Genomic DNA, 9,537 nt, shown 5'->3' with positions numbered 1-9,537 from the left:
AAATAGATTTCAAGGAGCAGGTAGAGAGAAGCAGTCAGATGGAGGGCTTACAGACACCCAGCAGAAATCAGCCGAGGAGGCCCGATTAAGGTAATCAGCTGGGCTTCCGATTGGCAGAACTCCGTGTAGAACGGAGTGTCCTCTTGGGTGAGGCTCCAAGTAGAAGGACAACTAGCTAAGATAAAGCCACGATGTGGGATTTACCTCTGTATGCTGTGAATATCACTGATTAATAAAGAAACTGCTTTGGGCCTATAGCAAGGCAGAACTTAGCTAGGCAGGGGAAAACGAAACTGAATCCTGGGAGAAAGAAGGCAGGGTCAGTGAGAAGCCATGTAGCCCCACTGGAGACAGATGCCAGACCTTTACCCGGTAAGTCACAGCCTCGTGGCAATAAACAGATTAGTAGAAATGGGTTAAATTAATATGTAAGAGTTAGCCAATAAGAAGCTAGAGCTAATGGGCCAAGCAATGATTTAATTAATACAGTTTCTGTGTGGTTATTTCAGGGCTGAGCTGCCGGTCGGCGGGTAAAGAAACAAGTGACCTCTTACAACACCAGGTGTTTACAAAGGTCCAGCAGGCCACTAGCAGTGGCACCAGGATTTATCCCTACTGCTGTACTGGCTTTTTGGAACCCATTGTCTTTGGATGGGTACCTTGCTCAGCCTAGATATAGTAGGAAGGGCCTTGGTCCTTTCCTCAAAACAATGTGCCTTACCCTCTCTGAGGAGTGGATGGGGGTGGAGTGGAGAGGTAGGTGGAGGGAATGGGAGGAGGGGAGGGAGAGGAAATTAGGATTAGTATATAAAATGAAAAAAGATAGTTTGCTTTTTTAAAAAATAAAATAAAAATTTAAAAAAAAACAAAAACAAAAGGAAAAAACCCCAAAGGTCCAGTAGAGACTGACAGAAAGCTGAAGCAGTCAGTGGGGTCCCCATTTGAGAGAGTTCCCTAGCTCGGTCCTCTCCACGGATGAGCGTCCATTGCTGAAGCTTCTCTCTTTACACCACGGGCCCAGCACCAGGGGCCTCTGTGGCGAACAGTTCACCTCCCAACTGTTCTCCAGGATGCCGTGGGCTCTTTCGGTGCTCTCCTCCCTCCCTGTCATAGCATTAGGAGGACAAGAGGTCTCCATTTCGAGACAAACAAGCTCGGGTCAGAGTGGGAGAGGGCCCCCTCAGAGCCAGCTCCCCAGTGAGCCCAGTCAAGACATGACTCTTTGTTAACTCACTGTACATTCCATTCAGCCTGTAATTTGTTCATGTGTTGTAAAGGAGGTTTTATATCTAACACCTTAGTGGACCGGTGTCATACATTCGGCCCAAATGCAATAAAAAAGTGGTCCTATTTATAAAGGCTTTGGTGTTTAACTGTAGTCTCAGCTTTGGTCTGGTTTGCTTGGCTATTTCATACCCAGATGCAAGAACTTTTATTTATCTTTTCTTTTTACTGTTTTTTTTTCTTGTTGGTGTAGCTCTAAAATTTTTACATATGTAATCCCACATATGCATTTGCCTTTTATCATAATAATCTCTCATAATAATAATTATTAAGGCTTTGGAGCCCAATTCTATAGGCCATGACAGCTCTTCAGTGCCTTAGAGCTGGACAGAGAGACTGATGAAAGGGTCGGTAGGTACCTCCCCCAGGCTCCCCGAAAGAGAGCTCTGTGGCAGCAGCGCTCAGTAGACAGAGGTCGCCGTGGTCGGATGTTGGCATCTGTCACATGTCAAGAAGGACCGAGGATGCAAAGAAAAGCTAGAACCGTGAGATGCAGTCTCCATGGAATATGTAACAGGATCCGGGGTGAGAAGGATGGGCCAGTGTCTTTATCTTAAATTCTGCAAGAGACACATCTGGGTAGCCATTTAAGGGGGCTTCAGTATTATCTGAAGTTCCTTTGGGGTCCCTCCTGAAAATATACTGTATGTTCTCAATTGATTTCTTATTTCAGAAGCTTCTCTTGCTTTTCCTTTTGCAGTGTTTTCTGGAAGACAGGGCTTAATCTCGGAGTGGTGAGCCAGCGAGTGGTGTTATGGAATTTGACCAGTTGTCTCTTTTTAATTGCTTATACTTTTAAAATTGCTTTGGTTGTAGAGTCCTTTTTGATGTTTAAGACTATATAAATGGCCACAGATTCGCCTTCTGTTTTCATCTCTAACTTCATTCGGGACTGCCTGACAGTTACCACTCTTAGAGTCTTCAGGAGAGCTCCACCTGTCAGTTATCCCGTCTGCAGGGCGGGGCCGGCCCTGCTGACCATGTCTTCATTTGAAAGCATATGCCATGCCCCTCTCCATCGGCCCTCCTCCCTGCCCGATGTGTCCTGGGCAGAGTCCGGTCTCCACAGACTCCATGGCCGCTCTCATCAAGGAAGAGGTGACTTATGGAGAGGTTCCCATCATCTCCCGGGGTGTGTCTGGCCTTGGAGGACAAGGGCCAGAACATTGACTGTCGTTAGTGTTTTCTTCATTCTCATTGGTGTAGGCTTCCAGGTTTGGGCTGCTGAATGCCAACCAAAGGGATGGTTTCTCCAATCTTATAATTTCAGTGTAACATTTTAGAGAAACTTCCACAAAATCCAACAGTTTTAAACAAACCCTGATTTTGCCAAGGTTTAGTTTTCTCCAGTGATTAATGCCCAAAAAGCTAGGAAAAACAAAAGTAATTACCTTGATTAGACATACATTTTTTATAATTTTTTGCTTTTTAACATTGCCAAAAGTAGGTCAATGTAATCTTAGGAATTTTAATAACCTTTAATTATTAAACCTACATCATAGTTAAGTCCCACCCTCCAAAACCCTGATGGACTCACTGGGATCTTCTCCAACTTGCTTAGGTGGCCCTGCTTTTGTTTCTATCTTTTTCTTTTTGAATTAAAAAAAAATGTAAAGATAAGTCCTCTTTTCTTTTACCATATTAAATCTCATCTAAACATTCTCTTGTTAATGATTTCTATTTTTTTAAGCAAAAAAAAAGAAAGAAAGAAAAGAAAAGAAAAGAAAAGAAAAAGAAAACAACACAAAACCCAAACTTACTGCAGAGGTTCTGCCATGGGCCGCCCATCATGAAGAGAAGGCGGGAGCTCGGTGGCCAGCCTCTGCTTCCCCAGTTTCTGCTAGACGGGCCCATTAGCACCTAATTTAAGGGTGCTGCTTTCCTGCTGTTCACTGTTCCTATGTGGGACACTCTGCTGCCCCGGGGACTCCAGCGGGCTGCTCCACTGGGCTGTCAGCCAGTCCTAGCTGGATGATGTTCTGTTCTGCCGCGTGTCTCCTCGTCTGCTACTCACGATTTCCCCCTTTGCTTTTGGTTTCCATATACTTGGTAAACTTCCTCACTCAGACTGGAAACACGGCTATCGTAGCTCACACAGAGCACAACTCTATGGTTGCATTCATTTACTGAATTTCATGTTGATCTGAAGCTGTAAAGAGAGATAGTATGGGCTGTTATCATTGAAAGACCAAAATGGAAACTGCAGCAATATTTCATTTGTGTTGTAATAAATAAAGCTTGCCTGAAGATCAGAGAGCAAAACAGCCCCATTGATCAGCCTCACAGACCAGGCAGAGGTGGCACACACCTGCAATCCCAGTAACCACACCAGTTGGCTATAGAGGTCAGGTGGTGGTGGTGCAGGCCTTTAGTCCCAGCACTACAGAAGAATATAAGACGGGAGGAGACAGCTCTCAGTCTCATTCTGAGATTCCTGGAGGCAGAATCACCATTTCAGACTGATAGAGGTAAGAGCTGGGTGCTTTGCTTTTCTGATCTTCAGGTTGAACCCCAATATCTGTCTCTGAGTTTTTATTATTCACAACAGAGACTAGCTGGCAAAGTGACTCCTATCCTGAGGACCTGAGTCTAGATCTTCAGAGCTCACCTAGAAGATAGGTCAGCATGCACCCTTCAATCCCAGCGCTGGGAGGTGGAGCTCACTAGCCAGCTAGGCCAGCAAATCAGTGCTGCCATTTCAGGGAGAGACCCTGACTCCCAAACCAACCAACCAGTGGAGAACAACTGACAGAGACATCCATGTCAACCTCTGTCCTCCACACATGTGCTGACGTGTGTACACACACAGACATGTACTGGGACATACACAAACACTCACACAAAGAATGGAGAAGACTTTTGATTGTTCCAATGAGTTCTTATTTCCTTCTCTGGTGTAGAAGTCCTTCTGTATAAGTGTTGCTTTTATTGGTTAATAAAGAAGCTGGGGTTGGCCAATGGTTTAACAGACTATAGCAAGGCTGGAAGAGATATATAGAGAGAGAATATGTGGAGCCAAGGAGACGCCATGGAGCCACCAGAGGGAAAAGACGTGAGCTGTCAGCTGGAACCTTGCCTGTAGGTCTTGAACCTCATGGCAACATAAAATAATGGAAATAGGTTAATTCTAGATGTAAGAGCTAACCAATAAGAAGCTAGAGCTAATAGGCTAAGCAGTGATTTAATTAATACAGTTCATGTGTGGTTATTTCGGGTCTAGGAAGCAGGGAACGAACAAGCCGGGAACGAACAACACCTCACCTTAAATTCCTCTCTCTGCCCAGCCATATCACCCCTGTCTCCACCTCCCTAGAGCTGGGGCGAAAGGGGTGTGACTCCCAAGTGCTGGGGTCACCTTTGTGTGAGTTCTATTTCTCTTTTTAGACAGATTCAGTCTCCTGTAGCCCAGGATAGTCTTAAGTCCTGGGGTTAAAGGTGTGTGCACCACTCCCTGGCCTCGAGTGGTTTAGCTGGACACTCTGATCTTCAGGAAAGCTCTATTTATTAAAACACAAACAAAATGGCTGCTGAAGACACATCACCTGGGGAGCAGGACATTAGGGTCATGGAAAATGACATGCAAAGAACACGACAGCTGCCCTGGGAGAGTGACCAGCCTTACCCTGCGTAGTCCCTGAAGGCCGACGCCACACAACAGAAAGTAGACACGGGGCGGGGGTGGGGGGAGACCTGATGAGCTTCAGGGGGCAAGAGCTTGTTAAAAAGAAATGATGGCTTGTAAAGAAATGGGACCTCTGTAGCTGGGTGTATTCAAGCTTATGGTGAGAGAGAGAGAGAGAGAGAGAGAGAGAGAGAGAGAGAGAGAGAGAGACAGTGCACAGTGAAGGCTGTGTTCATACCTCACTTTTCCTTTTCTCCTTCCCTCCCTCGTTCACGGTGCCTCTTCTCACTTTTATTCCTTCTCTTACTTCCTTTAGCAAACATCACCACCTAATATTTTACATGTTTCACTTCTCTCTCTCTCTCTCTCTCTCTCTCTCTCTCTCTCTCTCTCTCTCGTTTATGTCTGCTTCCTTCACCCAGAACGGACGCTGGTGACTCTGTCCTGTCACTGTCCTGTCCCCGGTTTGTGGGGCATGCTTGGCACACAGTAGGCATTCATGCTGCACGAGTAATGACGGGCCATCACTGTGGGAGCTCCTGCCTGCTGCAGACAGGGATGATTATCATTAAAGCCCTTGAATTTCTCAAGGCCTGAGGAGTTGTGCCTACCCCCGTCCTGTGTTCGGAGCTGCGGGCTGTCCGGGGAGATGTGTGATGAAGAAGTCCATCCAGGCCTCCCAGGCAGATCCCCGAGTGGGGCTGAGTCAAGTGACCAGGGCAGAGCAAGAAGAGACAAGGCATAGAGCTGGGGTAGGGAGGAAAGTCTTAGGGAGGGGCAGGAGGCCAATACCAAGGCACTCTGGGAAGGGACTCTGTTTGGGGCAGGAACTGGAGCCTTTCCACAAGTTACATACTGGCCCCGAGACTCAGTTTCCTCATCTGTGAAATCTTTACAGGACTGTGCAAAATCAAATGTGAGCACCTGTCCCAAGGCCAGATACAGAAGTTTAACACACAGAAATGTCTGTTCTCCTACCAGTGGCTATTGTGTTATTTAAACCTTTTTTAGCTTTGGAGCCTGTCCTGGAACTCACTCTTGTAGATCAGGCTGGCCCCAAACTCACAGAGATCCGCCTGCCTCTACCTGTCAGGTGCTGGGATTAAAGATGTAGGCCACTAGGGCCAGCTTCATTCCAAAGTTGGAAGACAGGATATTGGGATGGATTGGTTGAGGGCATTGAGGGCAAGCCTGAGATTTGGGGCGGGTGCAATTGGTGACAGGCAGCTGTGGTTTCCTGTGTGGGGAAAGCTGGGGGAAGGGCAGGATTCAGGCCTAGGTTCGGGGTCCATGTGGGAGCCTTCCACGGAGACGGGACCCAGAAACCAAGGCAAGACCATGGCAATGAGACATCAGCTTGGAGTTCAGCAGAGGGACCGAGAACACAGCTGTCAGTTCATGTCACCACAAAGAGGGGATTCTGCAGCTAGAGTGTAGGTAAGGACGGGTGAGGACGGACAGGGTGAGGACGGACAGAGTGACAGACAGGGTGAGGGTGAGGACGGACAGACAGGGTGAGGATGGACAGGGTGGGGGACGGAAGGACAGGGTGAGGATGGACAGGGTGAGGACGGACAGAGTGATGGACAGGGTGAGGGTGAGGACGGACAGACAGGATGAGGACAGACAGGGTGGGGACGGACAGGGTGGGGATGGACAGAGTGACAGACAGGGTGAGGGTGAGGACGGACAGACAAGGTGAGGATGGACAGGGTGGGGACGGAAGGACAGGGTGAGGATGGACAGGGTGAGGATGGACAGAGTGATGGACAGGGTGAGGGTGAGGACGGACAGACAGGATGAGGACAGACAGGGTGGGGACGGACAGGGTGGGGATGGACAGAGTGACAGACAGAGTGAGGGTGAGGACGGACAGACAAGGTGAGGATGGACAGGGTGGGGACGGACAGAGTGATGGACAGGGTGAGGATGGACAGGGTGGGGACGGACAGAGTGACGGACAGGGTGAGGGTGAGGACGGACAGACAGGATGAGGACAGACAGGGTGGGGACGGACAGGGTGGGGATGGACAGAGTGACAGACAGGGTGAGGGTGAGGACGGACAGACAGGGTGAAGATGGACAGGGTGGGGACGGACAGAGTGATGGACAGGGTGAGGACGGAGGACGAGCCTCTGTATGGCCTAGTGGGATGATAAGGAGGAGCCTGAAGGATGGATGGTGAGCTGGGAGGGGCAGAGGAAGGGGCGTCCATTAGGAGGGAGCTGCTGACTGAACAAGAGCCGAGAAAGGACCTTCGGCTTGGTGGTGAGCAGGCGGGCAATGACCTCCACAGAAGCGGCTTCTTGTGGGGTGGAGGGGGCGAAAACTTGATGTGGTTGTGTTTGACAGAGAGTGGGCTAAATGCTGTGCAGCCGTCTGGATTCTATCACACGTGGAAGTACAGTCATGGAAAACACCTGAGATCCAAACAGAATCTGGCAGTTAGCGAATAGCAACATTCCAGCCCTCCAAGCTTGCTCTTGACAAACGTGGAGTGGTGACAGAAATTGTTAATATCAGGGGAAGTTGAATGGGTAGAGGTTGTGTGGGAGCTTCTGAACGGACTTCACAGCCTTTCCACAACCAAAGGGAGAGACAGAGAGAGAGAGAGAGAGAGAGAGAGAGAGAGAGAGAGAGAGAGGGAGGGAGGGAGGGGGAGGAAGGGGGAAGAGGGAGGGAGGGAGAGAGAGACAGAGAGACAGAGAGAGAAGAGAGGGAGGAGGGTGGGAGGGAGGGGGAGAGGGAGGGAGGGGGAAGGAGGGAGAAGGAGGGAGGGAAGGGGAGGAAGGGAGAGAGAGAGAGAGAGAGAGAGAGAGAGAGAGAGAAACTAGAGAATATTTTTTCCAAGGGGCCATGAATGCAGATAATTCTCAGGTCTTTCAGGATAGACTAATTTGCCTGTGGGTGATCTGGACCCCTGCTGAAATTCCACCACTGAAATTTTCTGCTCTGAAGAAAGTGGTCAGTGAACAGCCTTCCTCCATGTTCTCCTCTGGGGCCCTGACTTTCTCCATCACGGGAATGTAAGATGAAATAAACCCTTTCTTCAAAAAGAAAAAAAAATATTTTCAACTGTTGGGCTGGAAAGATGATTCAGTGGACCAAGGGGTTTGCCTGGGGCTGGACAGTCTGAGTTCTGGGTCCTGGGTCCTGGGTCCTGGGACCCACGTGGCAGGAAGTAAGAGATGACACCAAAGGCTGTCCCCCATCTCTCATGCCTGTGCTACAGCATGCAGGGGCACATAAACACACAAGTTTCATCAATTAGAGTGTCAGCTCTTTCCCCTTCTACGCACTATTGATCATAAATCATAGCTATGCCTCCCACCTGTACCTTTATATAATAACAAACAGTCAATTTACATTGAAAGAAAAAAGGAAAACACTTTCAGCTCTTTGGCCGTGATCCATTTTCACGGCTTGGCAGTGTGTCTGCTGTGCTTGATAATTCTGAATCCTGATTAGTCATGTAGACCTCAGAGTGGGTGAGTTTATCGTGGCTTCCGGACAGCAGGGAGGTGAGCAATCAGAAAGTCTGGCTTACCGACCTCGTGAACCAGTCTAGGCCTGGAGGGCTATGGTGAGGGACTTTAGGGATGCTTAGTGCTGACTTTTGAGTTCTGCTTTTCTTCTGCTGGGGTTCTTTTTCTTCCTCCTCCTCCTCCTCCTACCTGCTCCTTCTCCCTCCTCCTCCACCTCCTCCTTCTTCCTCCCTGTTCCTCCACCTCCTCCTCCTTTCTCCTCCTCTTTCCTCTCCTCCTTCCTCCTCCCCCTTCCTCCACCTCTTCCTCCCTGCTCCTCCACCTTCTTCTTCTCCCTCCTCCTCCTCCCTCCCTCCTCTAATGGTCTTCTTGAGAATGAGTAAAAGTGCTTTCTCTTCCTTGGTGGGTCACGAGCATTTTCAGCTTTCTGTTTACAGCCGCTCTGCCTCTGGCACCAGCACAGTGGTAACCCACAGCAGAAAGCATATCTGAGCCCCCAGATGTCCTCAGTCTGGGGGGTGGGGGCGGACAGCTGCCTGCTCCCTCTGAAAACTCACATGCTGGCCTTATCTCACTGCCCCAGAACCTTGAACTTGAGTTTTCTTGTGCTATTATTTAGACTAGCAGCGCTGGATTCCTGGGACTAAAGGAGGAACCCTTGGCTCTTATACCTTCTTTTAGTGCAAAGACCACATGTATTTATAAATAATATTATGAGTGTCTTCCGAAAGAAAGCAGTGAACATATGTTGAATTAATTGTGTATTAAGTACAAACTTTGAGATGTATCAAAACATTGAATTCTTGACTCATCAAGAATTAAATTATTCTAGACAGGCTTGCTGGTATAAGCTTGTGATACCCAGTTGCTTGAGAAACTGAGGCAGGGGGATCACAAGTTCAAGGTCAGTATCAGCAACCTAGAGAGATGTGTTAGAATGGAAGTTAGAGCAGAGTTCAGCATGTGGCTTAGTGGTGATATGTTTACCTAGCCTGTGTGAGTCCCTGGTCCCAAGGCCTCCAGTCCAGGAAGGAAGGAAGGAAGGGAGGGAGGAAGGGAGGGGGGTCAGAGGGAGGGAGAGAGGAAGAGAGAGGGGGAGGGAAGGGAGGGAGGAAGGAAAAAAAGGAGGGAGGGAGAGAGGGAGGA

The 9,537-nt window shown here is 48.8% G+C and overlaps 1 long non-coding RNA gene across 2 annotated transcripts; it reads left to right on the top strand.

Moving 5' to 3' along the window:
* Nucleotides 1–185: 185 nt before the first annotated feature.
* LOC125415236 (uncharacterized) lies at nucleotides 186–2,946 on the top strand. 2 transcript variants are annotated; one of them, XR_007236572.3, is made up of 2 exons: nucleotides 186–372; nucleotides 1,985–2,946. It is a non-coding gene; the product is annotated as an uncharacterized LOC125415236 (long non-coding RNA). The 2 variants fall into 2 exon arrangements; XR_015735575.1 differs by having other exon boundaries at nucleotides 186–756.
* Nucleotides 2,947–9,537: the final 6,591 nt, after the last annotated feature.

The sequence above is a fragment of the Myodes glareolus genome, chromosome 19 (assembly GCF_982192425.1).
Source record: "Myodes glareolus chromosome 19, mMyoGla1.1, whole genome shotgun sequence".
NCBI classification, from domain to species: domain Eukaryota; kingdom Metazoa; phylum Chordata; class Mammalia; order Rodentia; family Cricetidae; genus Myodes; species Myodes glareolus.
This window is presented reverse-complemented; position numbering and strand designations above follow the sequence as displayed.